Source organism: Mauremys reevesii, linkage group 12, assembly GCF_016161935.1.
Source record: "Mauremys reevesii isolate NIE-2019 linkage group 12, ASM1616193v1, whole genome shotgun sequence".
Lineage (NCBI taxonomy): Eukaryota > Metazoa > Chordata > Testudines > Geoemydidae > Mauremys > Mauremys reevesii.
In genome coordinates, this window is record NC_052634.1 from 46,591,901 (window position 1) to 46,608,113 (window position 16,213).

At 48.7% G+C, this 16,213-nt stretch overlaps 2 non-coding genes across 2 annotated transcripts; both read left to right on the plus strand.

Moving 5' to 3' along the window:
• The first annotated feature begins 6,214 nt into the window (after nucleotides 1-6,214).
• On the plus strand, nucleotides 6,215-6,286 carry TRNAE-UUC. The gene has a single exon. It is a non-coding gene; the product is annotated as a tRNA-Glu (tRNA).
• A 7,324-nt stretch (nucleotides 6,287-13,610) lies between these two features.
• TRNAR-CCU lies at nucleotides 13,611-13,683 on the plus strand. The gene has a single exon. It is a non-coding gene; the product is annotated as a tRNA-Arg (tRNA).
• Nucleotides 13,684-16,213: the final 2,530 nt, after the last annotated feature.

A 16,213-nucleotide genomic window follows, 5' to 3' on the forward strand; every position in this document is an offset into this window, starting at 1 on the left:
TGCGGGAGAGAGCAGCATCCACGGCAGTGATTTGCTCCTGGCTGCCAGAGCAGAGCAGCAGGCTCAGCTGTCAGAACTTCCCAGAGCGATGAAAGGGGAGGGGCCAATGGCTCTGTAGCAGGAATGCAGGGCAGGTGAGTTCACGGCGGGCATTGTGGGATACTGGGGAAGGCCAGTTATGGTGGTATAATGAACAGCAGCATTTACTCTGTTACTTTAAGTTTGCTGCAAAAAGCTCTAGACCTCTCATCGAAGTCATTTTATTTTGTCAGCAAAACAGGGCAGTTTTGTCGCCAGACGTGGCATTGCAGTGTGTGCACCAGCCACAAGCTGCCGACTGAGAGAGAGTTGTGTGTTTTTCACACACCTGAGCAATATAATTCTGCTGAAACAACTTTGTAGTGCAGACATGGCCAAAGATTTACTCACACACAGCTTGGAAGGAAAATGTCACCTGCTCCTCTGCTTTGGAGAATCCAAAGACAAGCAGAGCTTGTCAGGCCCTGGTAGCGATGGCAGGGAGACAGGTGTGGGCAGACAGTGTGTTTTAGTCACCCACAGACACCATGGCTTAGCTGGCTAAAGCATCTGCTTTGTAAACAAGAGATCCTGGGTTCAACTCCCAGTGGTGCCTGGTTGTTGTTATTGGCTACTGTCAGAAGACAAGATTCAGAGCTAGCTGGGTCTTTGGTCTAGCCCAGTGTGGTTTTCCTTACGGTTTAAATAACACTCACAGGCACCGATAATAGAGTTACTGAAAGTTTGGGAGTTAGGAGCGGGTAGGTCAGTGGTCCAGTCCCCACACAGATGACCCCCTCCCTCTGGGACAGGGGCAGGTCTGAGCTCTCACCCAAATGCTCATTGTGGCTCCCAGAATCTGTGAGCAGCTCGTTTAGTTTACGGCAAAGGTTGATCCTGCTTTGTCACAGTGTGTGAGAATGAAAATCCTAAACTGTCCTTCGAAATAACGAATGCAGCAGGATGTGTTATTGTCCCTGCCCCCAAGCAGACAGACCAATGGAGAAATGCCGTCAAGTCCAAGGTAATACTCCACTGCCATTTTACCTTTTTTGCTGGCTAAACTCCTTCTTATCTGCCCGGCCCAGGCTGTCCTCTGCCTCAGCTGCTGCTCCCGGCCTGCTCTAGAGTCAAACACGCAGGGCCCCCAGGGGAACAGAGGCTGGGACAGGGCAGCAGCCTGGGCTGGGCTGGGAAGATGCTGGGAGTTCTCGTTCCCTGAGAACTGGCCTGGCTCCCTTCTCAACAGCAAACAAATCAATTCCACGTCCCCTGCCCAGAAAAACCAGCCTGGAGCCAAGGGCAGCAGGGGACGATTCCCTCTAGTTCCCACTGAGGCAGAAGAGAACCAGGGTGTTTCTAGCAGAGCTTATGGAACTGACGTGGGGAAACCAGCCTTTAATAACAGGCAGTTCCAGTTTAAGCTCAGTGTTTTTAACAATTTCTACAACATTAAAAAACCCTTCAATCGTAGTGTCACCATCCATAACATTGCTTCAGCCTTATAGGTTCCCAAGTGCACAACTAAACATCTCTTCAAATCCAAGGGAGTGGAGATCAGTCAGTGTTCAGAGTCATCACACATGGAAGAACCATGTTGTCGTACATACTGGCCCCATCATGTGGCCATGGCCTTTCCCTCCTCTCTGTTAAAAGTTTTAGTATTTTGCACAGAAACTTTCTTCCCTCAGGAGAGACCTGGAAACCAGGGCTGCCAGCCAGACAAACACCCTTAAGAGGAGGCGTAACCTGTCAAAAAGTGATCTCCCTCCTTCAGTTCAGTAACACCCTGAAATGTTACTTATCCCAGCAGAGCCAGAGGACTGAAAGCAGCTACATCAAACCCCTGTGTAGCTCGCAGGAATGAACACAAACACTCCCTTGTATCTGAAGTGATGTTTAGTTTTACCCTTTGTTAACTACAAGACTAAAGGGAAAGGCAGTGGTGGTGCCAGATATTAAGAGTGAAACACGAAACAATCATCATAGTTATGCCCGTAGTGACTGCAAAATCTTTCTATATACTTCTTATTATCATCAGTGTATTATTTTCTCTGGTGTCTAGACATTGACTGGACCTTGACCAAGAAATTTGGATCTTGATAAAATAATCGACTATCCCTGGTTAAGGCAATGGACTTGATACCCACTCAGGTGTCTCCACGCAGGTTCAACTATTAACAACAGTGACTGCCTTTTAGCCATAGCTTTTAATCAGGGCAATACATGGATACAAATTCCTGTTAAATAATTTCTCAGCCAGAGTCCCTCACCCACATTCCTTAGGGCATTAGGCGACCATGTGGACGTTTCATTTCCCGCCTCAATTTCACACAGAGACACAATTTCATTTGCACAGATCCATGAACAGCAAAACCTCCCTGTGTCTCTGGTCTGAGCCAGGGCATTCGATTCCAGTGAACCCTTCTCTTCTGCAATGGCGACGGTCAGACAGAGGGGAAATGGCCACCTGCATCCCTGCCAGGGAGATATTGGCTCGGCTCTTTGTTTATGCTACTGTTGGGGTCTCCCCATGCAGGTTTTAATCCTGCCAACTACGGATGCATTAGTGTGTTGTCATTGCTGTTGTCTTAGTGCCTGAGCATGCATGGAGCAAGATCTGGTCTCATTCTGAGGCTGTCCACACTTAAAATACTCCTGTAGCACTGTGGAGTAGACAGTTGCTACAGCGAGGGGAGGGGTTTTCCATCCCTGTAATAGCTACATTCACAGAACAATCTTTCCTTTCATTTAGCACTATCTAACCATGGCTTAGGTCAGCTTAATTATACTGGTTCTGGGGTTTTTCACACCCTGAAAGACGTACTTGTTAGAAGGTTTAGCCCATCACCCTCCCATTCCCTGGTCCTTCTCGCGTGACCAGAGAGCAGCAATGCACGAAGCTCAAAGGTGCAAACAATTCAATGTTTATTGGGGTAAACTTCCAGCAAGCAATGATTCCAATTTCCTTCCTCAGTATCCCCCTTCCAAGCTCTGACACCACAGAGCATTGCCTGTGTCCCTGTTCCCCTTCCCTGTTCCTATCCCCCCCCTTAGCAAAACATAATTCTAATTCCTCTACCCCCATTCCCCCCTTACTTCCTGACTGACTGCAGACTATATAGTAAAACTTGAGTTCTGCTTAGCTATACCTTAGCCAATCATTTTACTGAAATGTAACTAACCAATCCTAACATATTATAAGATGATTATCTAACCAATTATACCCCACCACCTTAATTGGTTTACACCCAACAATTTAATTATACAGCAGACAGAAACAATCACAGAACCAGACAGAGATTATACAGACAAGCAATAGGAAAGTGGGGACTACAGTGATAGAACAACACAGAAATGAGGATTTCACACCCCAGCTATTGACCTGTGAGTTGTTCCCAGACAGGATGCTGTCATGGTAGAGGTTGTGGGTGCTGGTTGCTTAACTGTCTGGCCCCCAGGGCAGGATTTTGAGGTTCACCATTACTGTCTCAGAATGCCAGCACCCACCTTTTGTTCACTTAAAACATGAGCAGGAAGATTACAACACCGCAGAACTCATGGAGCAGGAAACGTGTAACTTTAGGTCCGGGTGAGTGTGTCTAAAAATCAGCTGTGCTGTAGAAGGTCTCTAGGAGTTGAAAGAGATGTGCCGTCTCGACCTCCCTAAAGAGTTAATCAACTATTAATGAAAACTAGGGTTCATAAATCATATTATTTGTAGTATCAGGATGGTGGACTGATCTAACGTGCTAGTTATAAGACTCATTTTTTTCCAGTCCCTTGGGTGTTCTGGTCCCTGCATAGAGATGTGGTTTCAAATCCCACTCCTGACATTTTACCATTTAATTCTATCTGGAGAAAATGGCCTCACTTCAATCTCCTTTGCAACACTAGAACCCCATTTGCTTAGCTTTGCTATTCCAGTAGTTGTGAGAGAAGCTCCAAACCAGGGGGAAACAGGGCCTGTTCTCTCGACTGATCACTTTTTTTCTTCCTTTATTCCAAGCCATTTTCTCAGATACGTTCGTATTTCCCACACTTTTATGAAACTTTAGAGTCATCATTTAATTGCCACACAACTGTACTTATGAAGTGAAGTGAAACACAACATTTTTTGGATATTCTTGCAGAAGAGTTTTGCTTTCTGACCTGGAATTGAACAGGGGCTGCCCGAGGGGGACAATGCTACTCCCTTTTCTTGACTCATCCAAAAAACATAAGTTCTTGGTGCCCTTTTGCACTGGCTTGTGTTGCATTGGTTTGAGCTGAGCTCTTTTGCAGTGTGTCATTTTGCCCCATGGGGCGTTCATTTGTGTTGTGCTGAATTGTCGGGCTTTGCACTCCTACGTATTGTCACTTTGTGCTGTGAAATGTCAGTTCATGCTGAATTGTTAGATGTTAGATTGGGGTGTTTCCACTTTTCTTGTTGTTTATATTATATTGCGATGGCATCGAATTACAGAGCTGTACGGCTGCAAGGGCCCTGGAGAGGTCATGAAATCCAGCCCTGTCTGCTGAGGCAGGGCCAAGCAGAGACGATACGTCAGGGCCATGTGGGATCAAGTGCCCACAGCAGCCGGCCCAGGCAGGGAGCAGAAGGAGGGAACCAGAGCCAGAGCAGGTTGTCTATGGGACCAAGTATATGGAGAGTATCCTTGACAGAGGTTTGTTCAACCTGTTCTTAAAAACCTCCGAGGACAGAGACTCCACAGACTCCCTTGGGAGCCTATTCCAGAGCTTAACTACACTCAGAGTTAGAAAGCTGTTCCCAACATCTAACGTGAATCTCCCTGGCTGCAGATTAAGCCCATTACTTCTTGTCCTACCGTCAGTGGACATGGAGAACAATTGATCATTGTCCTATTTATAAAGACCAAACTTTTCTCTCTGCAGTCATCCATTAAATGGTTATTATCCCCTCTTCTTGCCTGGGGTAGAATGGAAGAGGAGAAAATTCTATTTGTTCTTACTTCATGTTTTACTGAAGCTCAGAGAGGAAGGAACCTGATCTGCCTTAGATTGTAGAGCGGACAGAGAATTTATTTCATTTTGGGCTGTGACTATAAGCAGAAGAGTGACACCTAAGAGCTGTTGCTGCTGCCCAATATGGGGCTTAAACTCATGCTGGTAGGATTAAGAGTCTCATGCTCTACCAACTGGGCTGGCCGGATTTGAAGTCAGTAAAGTGCCCAGTCACAGTGTAGAAGGAGCCCTGAGGGCATTTATTTGCGGAGCTGAGGTTCCCTGTCTGACATTTGCCTTCTTTCCTGGTTCATTATGTCTCCAGCGAGCAAACCGGAGCTGTCACAAGGCTGGTTAGATGCTGCTCTCTAGCCCAGAGAGCTGGGGTTGATTTAACATGCTGCCGCCATCAGCTGGTCAGAGTAACCAGCGGGGAGGGTGGAATTTAGGATTCTCCCACCAGTGGGAGGTGCTGTTGGACTCATCTAGTGGGGGAGAGTCTGAAAAAGCTTCTCAGCTCCCAGAGAGGGGGTAGACAAGCCAGTTCCCCCCACACACACATTTTCACAGGGAATCAGGTCCCCTGAGGAAAAACTCAAAAGAAGCCTGACCCAGGAGTGTCAGAGAAGGGAATCACTGTTTGCCTTAAGAGGTGGGTGAGGGAAACCTGCAGGTCCGTAGATCCCTCCATCATCTGATACAACCATTTGTGGGGAAGGTCTGGGGAAGCCGAGGAGGACAAGGAGACGGGAAAAGGGCTTGCAGCTGTTGTGCAATCCCCATGCTCCCAGCAGAAGGGTCCGGGGGGCTCAGCACTCAGAACTCACAAGATGGCAAAGCTCAGAGCCCTGTTACACGGAGTCAGAATGTGATCAGCTCACACCCAGGGGGAGCAACACCCCTCCCTTGGTCTCTGTGCCAGAGCTCCTATCAGCTCAGTGTCCTTCCTGCAAGAGTCAGCTGCTGAGAGGGTTGCGATGGGGTAAATGAAGGCAGAGGAGGATTGTTCCTCATGGGTTTTTTTGTGTGGCTCTGTGATCCTGCTGGAGGAAGCATGATTTGAGTTTGTTTCAGTGGCTTGGGTTGGGCTCAGGTTGTGACCCTGAGTACAGGGATTCCTGCACTTTCTGCTCCCAGCCCCTCAGGGAATGGACAATGGAGCAATTACAGAAAGTGGATAGAAAGTAGCCTAAGAAAGTGTAGCATAAGAGAGAAGAAAAATGACATCAGCTCCCTGGTGGTCTAGTGGTTAGGATTTGGCACTTTCACTGCCAAGGCCTGGGTTCAATTCCCAGTCAGGGAAAAGTGACTTTAAACCAAAAATGCTTCAGTTATTCTTCACTTGAAATGTAAACGAATCCATAGTTTTGCCTGATTTCCCCCATCTTCCCAGTGTCTCCATGGCAGGGCTGGCTCCAGGCACCAGAGCAGCAAGCAGGTCCCTGGGGTGCAGGGCCGTCCTTAGGCATAGGCAGAATAGGCAGCCGCCTAGGGCACCACTAGGTCTGGGGGCACCGCTCTGCCGGGAGCCCAGGCCAGACAGATGGGAAGCAGTGGAGCATGTAAAAACAGGCTGCTGGGTCCTAGAGAGAGCCAAATGCAGCACAGTCTGAGGGAGGGGATTGGCTGCTGGGGTCTCTGGGAAGGGGAGGGGTTGGGGAAGGAGCTCACCTGTGAGTGTGACTCTTTCCTTCTGGCTGAGGTGAGGTGAGGCAGGCTCTGCAGCTCTGGAACCAGTATCCTCTGTTGTCCCCCATAACATCCATTCTTCTCCCCCCCTGCCCCATGGAGCACCCCCTCCTTTCTCCCTCCTCCTCAGGAGGATCCCTCTCTCTCTCCTCCCTCCCCTCCATCAGGGCTGGGTTGGGTGAGGTGCTGGGGGGTAGGTGTGGGGGAGGAGGCTGGCTGGCTGCCTGCTGAGGAATGACAGTGAAAGTAACTCACTTCCTGGGCAGTGAGCCAGGATTGGAATGTCACACGGGGCTGGGATGGGGTTAGCCAGATGTGTGAAAAATCAGGACAGGGGGTTGGGGTAGGGTGAGCAGATATCCCTATTTTATAGGGCCAGGCCCAATTTTGGGGTCTTTTTCTTATATAGGCTCCTTTTACCCCCACCCCCACCCCCTGTCCTGATTTTTCACACTTGCTGTCTGGTCACTCTAGGTGGGGGTAATTGGTGCCTATATAAGACAAAGCCCCAAATATCGGGACTGGCCCTATAAAATCAGGACATCTGGATCTGGTCACCCTAGCTGGGGAGCGCCTCCCCCCGGGCTGGCAGCTGCCACCGATCCATCTCATCCGGGGGGGAGCTGCACAGGGCAGGATGAGCTGCTGTGGCTCCATGGGTGACCTGTCCCTGAGATCAGATGCTGGGCTAACTTCACCACGGTCCGTAAGGCTGGTGGTGGTGCCCATTGGCGTGTGATTGGACCTGAGGGTTTGCTGCTGCTGTTGCTATTCTGCACCCCAAGAGGTGGATTTTGGGGTCTACTACTGCAGCTGTTGGACCAGCAGGCTGGGGGTGAGCCAAGCATGAAAGCAGTACTGTGTTGCCATTTAGATTGTCATTTAACAACTTTGTTTGCCAAAAATTCTTGCTAACAATCCTGAATCCAATTTCAATATTTTTTTTAAAAAAAAATCAATATCTTAGCCAAAAACAGAAAATTAAGTTGTTGACAATTATTAGTGACAGGTTTGGTTTGAAGCAGGGAGTGGGCCAGTTTTCATCAGAGAAACAAAAAATGTCGACTGACTTTCCTATAGCCTATTACTCCTGATAAGAGCCCTCCAACAACTGTAATATGCTCATCTCCTTACTAGTGTATAAAGCAGGGGTCGGCAACCTACGGCACACGTCCCAAAGGTGGCAGGTGAGCTGATTTTTGATGGTACGCAGCGGCAGGCTGAGCGGCTCAGCCCATCACTGCTCTGGGGTTCCAGCTGCTGCCCTATTGCCAGCTGGGATACCGGCCGTCGGCCCCACTCAGCACCTGCTGCTGGCCTGGGGACCCCCCAAGGAACCCCAGGCTGGCAGCGGGCTGAGCAGGCCGGCTGAACCACTCAACCTGCTGTCAGCCTGGGGTTCCATTCACTCAGCCGGCAGCGGGCTGAGTGGGCTGGAGGCGGGCTGAGCAGGGCCGGTGGAGGGTTGAGTGGCTCGGTCTGCTGCCAGTCTGGGGTGCCGGCAGCACTCAGCCTACTGCTACTCCGGGGTTCCAGCTGCCGGCCTCTTGCCAGTCAGGAGCCCAGCCGCCGGCCCCACTCTGCCTCCTGCCAGCCTGGGTGAGCAGAACCCCAGGCTGGTAGCAGGCTGAGGGGGGTTGGCGGCCGGGATCCTGGCTGGCAGGAGTTGGTGGTCAGAACCCCAGACCAGCAGCGGGCTGAGCAGGGCCTGGGATCCTTGTCTAGGGTTCCAGCCACCAGCCCCGCTCAGCCCACTGCCGGTCTGGGGTTCCATTTACTCAGCTGGCAGTGGCCTGAGTAGGACCTCAGATAATAACAATAGTTTATTTATATAATATACACATAGAGAGAGACCTTCTACAAACGTTAAAATGTATTACTGGCACGAGAAACCTTAAATTACAGTGAACTTGGCACACCACTTCTGAAAGGTTGCTGACCCCTGGTATAGACTGACCATATGTTGTACTAAGATTCTCCTGATTTTTTTTTTTCCTGTGAGTCAGTATAGCTTTTGCCAGCCCAGAAGTTGGGCAGCCAATGTTTTACGTTTTCACAATGTTTTCTCCAACTTTCATAAAGTAAATACATAGTTAATATGAGTTAAAAAGGCCACGGACACTTCCTTGTGAAGAATCTGTACAGCAGCTCATGCTAGAGCTGTGAAAATGTCAGTTTTTGATGGAACTTTAGAGGCAGTGATTTATCATGTATTTTATCATATGAATGTGCTGCTATTGCTAATGTCTTTCCAAACAATAATAAGGCACAATAGGACTTCTGTAACATTTCTGTGCGACCTTAATCTAGATGAGATGATGCTGTGCTGATTTCATTTTGGTCACTTTGTGCTTTACCTAGCAGTAAAACTAGGGTTATATTTTCCCACTGTTTGGAAACCCAGCTTATTAAACTGATTTTGCAGCCAAAAAAGCCAGAAAGATTGCTTTTAATTAAAAAACATCTTTGTTTCAATACCTCTTCATATAAATTTCCAATACAATTTTGACAAATTAAAAAAATTATATTATTTGCATCATTCTGTCAAATCAGAATTTTTTCTATAGTGCTACTTCTTTAGTGCTAGTGCATCAGCATTACATTGTGCTTCATTAAGTTAAACTGGTTTTAATACCGTGAATGTGGCAAGTTTTCCAATAGTGTAAGCTTATATTTCTGTTGCTAAGAGCAGATCAGGCACAGGGGCACCAGTTTAATAATCTCGCCTAGGGCACCATAAATCCTAAGGACGGCCCTGCGTGCCTCAATTCTCTTTTTCCTGGCCTTGTTCCAGAGCCCTCACAGCCCAATTCTCTACCCTAACGTTGAGCACTCTACTGCCCCCTGAACCGCTCATTCCAACCCCACCACAAAGCCTGCACCCCCTAGCCAGTGCTCTCATCCCCCTGCACTCCAACTCTCTGTCCCATGTAGCCTGATTTAGGGTGTACTAATAATATTAATTTGGAAAATATGATGAAAATGTAATTTATTAGCTTACATTTTATTTAATTTAATTGAGTTATAAAGTTACAGTTGCATTACTGCTATTCAAAAGATACATATGGCATTATATGCAACAAAGTTTTGGTTAATATACTCACACCCTTCCTTGATAACCTGGTGATAAGAGACACAGGACCAGCCTTGCAGTTCAGGTTTCTCAATTCTTGAGTGAAAGATGCAGTGCTTAGAAAAAGCTAATGTTACTTAGGGTTTACTTGACTAAGTTAAACTTAAAATCAAATCCTAATAAACAAAGAATAAAAACTTAGGGAAACCGAGCTTAGCCGAGTTACTTTGAAACTTAAAGTTTAAGAACAAGTACAGCCTACTGATAGTAGATAGAGAGTGGAGGAAGTAAGTCAGAATGACAGAGCGATGTGCTCTAGCGAGGTGGGTTACCTCTTTTATAGGGCACAAGCGCCGGAAATCCTTCCTCCTATGCCCAAATTTCATTCCTTACCCACAAAACATTAGGGTACGCTTACTTCATAGGCTAGTATGTTTGTGCGTGTTGATGACATGTACATATGCACATAAGTTCCCTTTTGGTGTACCTGTTAATTCTGTGGGTACAACACTGAAAAACCCCTTATGCCATTCTCCATTGTCGATTGGTCTAGGTAAAGGTCTTAGACAGGCGTGGGTACTTCTCTATTTAAGTAACAAGATAAAGGTCAATTTTCCTTTCTGAGTAAAAGGTCACACTATAGAGATGCTCACTTTGCCTTAGGTTAACATTCAGGATATGGCCTGTAGGTCCTCATAAGTCATGTGCCCCAACCCCCTAATCATTTTGATTGCCCTGTGCTGGACTCTCTCCAGTTTGTCCACGTCCCTTCTCATGTGGGTCCCAACCCCAAAAGTACTCACATTTCACCCCAATGGCTCCAAAATGTACATAGGGTGCTGCCATGGTCAAGTCGCCCTTGAGCCTGCTGGCAGAGAACAAGGTGAAAATTAGCCAGGACGTCGCTCAGTCAATTCCCTCTGCTCCCAGCAGATGGTATCGGAAAGCTCCAAGATCGCTCACTTCCCTTTCTCGCATCAGCTTCAGGCCCCAGGGTTACAAATGCACAAACCAGTTGGGATTCTCCCCTGGGCTCAGGGGGTGGGGCTGCTCTGAGGCGATGGACTTGCACACTTGGGATATTAGTACAAAGATACAATTTCAATTTCTCATAGAGAAAACTGAGGGCAAATTATATTTGGTAAAAATCTTATTTAGTGAAAGGAAAGCTGCAGTGACAGCCTGGTTACTGGGGTGCAAAACACTTTCCTCCTGGGAGAAACAAGAAGTTAGAATTAGAAATTTACATCATTTGTTCCAATGTTGGCACAGGTTTAATTTTGCTTCTGTGTAGGTTTGTTTCAGGCTGTGACTCTTTGGGTTTATTGGGTTGTTTTGTTTTTTTAAGTTGGAATGGAGCTTTTAATTGACATTTTCTGGATTTGAATGGCTGACCTGCAACACCAGTTTTGACATAGTTCTGCATATTTTATACAGATTTGGCCAGTATTCAAGGATTCGATTCCTTTATAGGAGGTTTTAGTGGTCAGGCTTATTTATTTTATGTTATTTTATCATCCTGCTGTAGCACACCTTTTTGATAAAATGTTGAAATTATTAATTTATGGTATTTGTTAGTTTTTATTTTTAAAAACAGTTTTTCTTAGTGTTTGGGTTTTAAATTAAGCATTCTTTTTGGTTTCAATTTTTTATTTTGGCTTTGGTTATTGATCGGCTCTTTAAAAATTTTGTATTTAATACTAAAATTTGGACAGATTTAGATTATTTAAAGTAAACCCTGTTTACTATTTTATTTTAATAAAGGTTGTATTGCTCTAAACCCTGGCCAGGGGGAGAGGAGATGAGCCTGGCCTTTAAGTGAGAAGGAGCAGAGGCATGGGAGGCATGGCCCCCGTGAAGGGTGGGGCCAGGTGATGGGGGGGCACAGCCCCTCCAATTTTTTTTGTCTAGCCCACCTCAGTCCCCCACCAAACGAGAAGAGTCTGATGCCACCTGCTGGTCACTGGGTGTCACTGCTGCTCCATGGGAAACATGCTCTGTGCATTACCCAGATTGGTGGGAAACACACTCTGTGCATTACCGTGACTGGTCCGTGCATGTCACTGCTCCTAGAAGGCAGATACACACTGTGCATTATGCCATTGGGTGTCACTGCTGCGCCAAGGGAGACATAAGAACGGCCAGGTTGGTTCAGACGCAAAGTCCATCTAGCCCAGTATCCTCCTGTCTTCTGACAGCGGCCAGTGCCAGGTGCCCCAGAGGGAATGAACAGAGCAGGGAATCATCAAGTGATCCATCCCCTGCCACCCATTCCCAGCTTCTGGCAAACAGAGGCTACAGGCACCATCCCTGCCCACCCTGGCTAATAGCCCTTGATGGACCTGTCCTCTGTTCATTTATCTAGTTCTTTTTTTGAACCCTGTTATACTCTTGGCCTTCACAACAGCCTCTGGCAAGGAGTTCCACAGGTTGACTATGCAACTTCCCAGAGTTTACCCCCACCCCCACCCCCGGTTGTATATGGAAAAGAGGATGAGGGCCGTCCTGCCTCACTCTGTTCCTGCCATTTTGGGTCAACAAATAAGTCACATGGGAAAGACAGCTCCCGTCTCCCATCCTTATAGATCAGGGGGGCCAACTAGGGGGAGAAGCCCAGCTCAAAAACAGGTACCTGCCTCAGGTAAAGTTGCTGCTGCTGCCCCAGAGGACAAGCTGTCCCTGCACAAAGAAGGCTCAAAGGACCTGCCAAAGCCTGAGATTCAACCAGGGACCTTTAGATCTTCAGTCTAACGCTCTCCCAACTGAGCTACTTTGGGAGCTGGGTGGCAGTATTTTGGCCTGTTGCTTCTCTGTCCTGGAGGTTTTTGCAGCAGTTGCACACAAAAAGGACGTCATTGGGAGCGGCCCATGAAGACAAGACTCGCTTTTGCCTGCCTTGCTCAGCTTGACTTGCTGCCTCACCCCGTTCCTGCCCTAGTGCCTGGGTTGACCTGGTGGTGGAAGGGGACTGGGGGCCAGTGGTGCGGGGAGGAAGTTGAGCTGGACCCTGAGCTAGACTAGACCCTGGCGGTGAGAGTCTGGCCACCACTTGCCGCCCCCCTCTGTTGTCCTGGCTTCCCCCACTGGGCGCCATTTCGGGAGGGACGTGGGGCTTCTGCCTCCCCTCCCCGATTTTCACACCGCAGAGGAGTGCGAACAGGAAAACGAACAGCTGCTCCACACCCCCACCAGAGGAACCCGACGCCCTTAGCTGCTCCCCCTGCTCCCCCCAGCTGTGCTACTGAGTGGAAGCATCCTGTGCCCATAACACAGAGGTCGAATAATCAAAACCCTCTTCTGCCAGCACTGCGCCTCCTGCTTCTTACACTGGGCCTGCAAGCGAGGGGGCGGCTGGCACAGCACCAAGAGTCTTACCTGTGAGGCAGGAGGCGGCTGATGGAGCTCCCAGAAGTTATTAATGGACAGAGACTCCTCAATGCCCTTAGTAACAAGGGTTTGGGGGTCACTGAGGCCAGTAAGGGGGTCACTATGTCAGCCCTATAACCCTGGGTGTCAGGTCACTGTGCAGCTTTGAACTAGAGCTCGGATCCCAACAACCGACCAGCAGCCCACAGCCTCCCCCTGGGTCTGCCCCACCTGGTTACTCCTTACAGGCCGACCTAACCCCCCTTCCAGCCCCGGATTCGCCCCCTAATTATCCTACTGCCACTCAGAGGTTCTTCTCTAAAGATGGCTGGCAGAAAGGTGGTGCTCAGCTCTGTCAGCCACCTGCCCAGTTGCCTCGCTGCCAGGGGATGCAGACGTTTCTGTAAGGCCATTAAATGGGTATTTGGCTTCTGAGTGAATGTGAGGAATGTGCAATCCTGAGAGGGAATTTCCATCCTTCTTTTTACTGTTTTTCAGGGCCCCAGTGGCCTAATGGATAAGGCATTGGCTTCCTAAGCCAGAGATTGTGGGTTCAAGTCCCATCTGGGGTGGAAAAATTCCTTCCTTCTTGTATATTGCAACAAAGCCTTGGTGTTATTTTCCCCAAGGAAACTGGGAGACGTTTGAATCCAAAGTACTGGATCTTGGGAGCAATCCCCCAGAAACAGCATCTTCCACTTGACAAATGCTTTCTAGACCCATCAGTAGGAAACACTTAATACTAGTGTTTGTCTGAGAATAGAAGGAAGGGGAGTGTTTACTCCGACACCTCAGTGAGTGACACAGACAGAAAGAGCAAGGCTGTCCTGAAAGAGAATGGATCTGTCTGGAGACAAAGCAGAACCTGAGAATGAGCAGCAGTGTGAAAAGAAGAACTTCAAATGTGTGTTAGGTGTTAGGTTGGTCTGACAAATTTCAAGAAAATACCAATGCTCATAGACTGATGCGGACACTGGCTGCTACTGATCTTTTACTGAGAATTCATTGAGAAATATTTTCCTTAACTATGTTATGGAATATTAGGTGGGCTATGAAGGCACCATTCCTCCTGCTTTCGCCCTTCGAGACAACACGGCTACATGGCATGCGGCCAGTGCTCACCTTCCAGTCTAGAAGACTGCTCTGTGCTAGAGAAGACAACACAGACAGGGATGGCAGCAGCGCAGACTGGAGCTCCGCGGAGATGGTGGGACCAGGTCTCATCAATGGGGAGGTGGCCACCCCAGCATGCACAAGGCTGAGCCAGTAAGTGCGGAGTGTGCTCCACGGTGCCCCTACTCCCTGCATGTGGTGGTGGAGGGCAGTTACTGAGTTCGGTTCATTTGGGAAATTTAGGGCTTGGCTACACTTTCAGAGGTAGAGCGCTGGGAGTTAAACCACAGCAGGGAAACCGCTGCCGTGTGTTCACACTGACAGCTGCAAGCGCACTGGAGTGGCCACATTAGCAGCTCTGGCAATGCCACAGAGAGCAGTGCAGTGTGGTAGCTATCCCAGTGTGCAAGTGGCTGCAACGTGCTTTTCAAATGGGGGACGGGGTTGGAGTGTGACAGGGAGTGTGTTGTGTGTACGTGGCGGAAGTGACAGTGTGTTTGGGGGGCTGAGAGTGTGTCAGCATGCTGTCTTGTGTGTTCGGACAGCAGCAGACCCCCACCTCCCCTCATACACACTCACAACAGCAGCAGCATTCCACACTAATGGTTGCTTTGTCCCGGAGCAGATAAGTAGCCGGCTGTCAGAAACGGAGCTTTGAAAGGGGATATCCGCATGCCTGCAGCCGATTTCAAAACAATGACCAGAGTGGGCACTTGACTTCAGGGGATTATGGGACATTTCCTGAGGGCAATCACAGTGCAGTGATGCAACACGTCGTCCACACTGATGCCAGGGCGTTTCAGCAGGGCTCAGCGAGCTTTATGCTTCTCATGGAGGTGGATTACCGGGAGCGGTCCAGCTGCACAGCCCAGGTGCTCCATGTGCCTTGTGAGTGTGGACACCTCAGGAGTTAGGGCGCCCGGGGCTGCTTTAATGGGCTCTAACTTGCAAGTGTAGCCAAGCCCCTAGACTATGTCACTTGTGTGACTTACTTGTGCTATTGTAATAAATACAATAGACGTGCAATGGTCAGAAATTGCACCAGCAGAGCAGTATATTGCAGGGAAACCCTAAGGAAATTAAGAGTTTAAATTATCCTCCACATGTCCCACATCCCACTAAAATGAATCCAACCCACAGGGCACGTGGGCAGAAGTATCAGTGTCAGGATGCTACATTGTTAGCACAGTAAATGAAGCTGCAAAATAAATGATGTTTAAATGACTTCACTCTATTGTTTACAATCCGGTATTAAGAGGTAATAGATACAGATGGACACCAGGCAGGGTCGTTTGGAGGACGAAGCCTTTATGCTTCCATCCCCAACCACTGTCAAGTTTTAGCCAATTAGGACAAGTCAGCAAATAAGAACAACCTCAGGTCTCAGTAACTGCTGCAGGTAGCAAAGTCCTACAGGGAGCAGTTTCTGGCACTACACCTGTGCAGCTCTGCTCCCTGGCTCTTCTCCGGCTCCTGCTCTCTCCTTAGCTCCGCCCCACTCTGGCCCAGGCAGTTCCAGCTCCCACGGAGGATGGGACCCCCTGGCCTGGTGACTCCCTCATTACACTGCCTGGCCTGTCAGTGCGGCTAACTTGGAGCTTTGGCCTCTCCCCATTGCCCAGGGGACTGTCAGTCTCAGGGTCCGGATTTCCCATTGACCCTTCCCCCTTCTGTTGGGACTGGGAACTAGCCAACCAAACCCCCCCCCCCACACTAAGTTTTAGTAAGGGGCAAACAGTCCCTTACAGGAGCCGGCCCCATGATGGTCACTGATGGCCAGAAAAGGCAGCACAAGCTGGTCCCATGGTGTAACAGGCAGTACTCAGGACTCTGTAGTCCTGCAATCTGAGTTCAAATCTCAGCGGGACCTTGTGGTAAAGCCCTGGAGCTCACACTGCTCCACTTCCCTGTCTCCAGCTCTGCAAGAGCAATTTTTCCCCTCCTGCTGGATGGGTCAGGGCTCTAGAACTGACACCTGAGGGTTGGGAT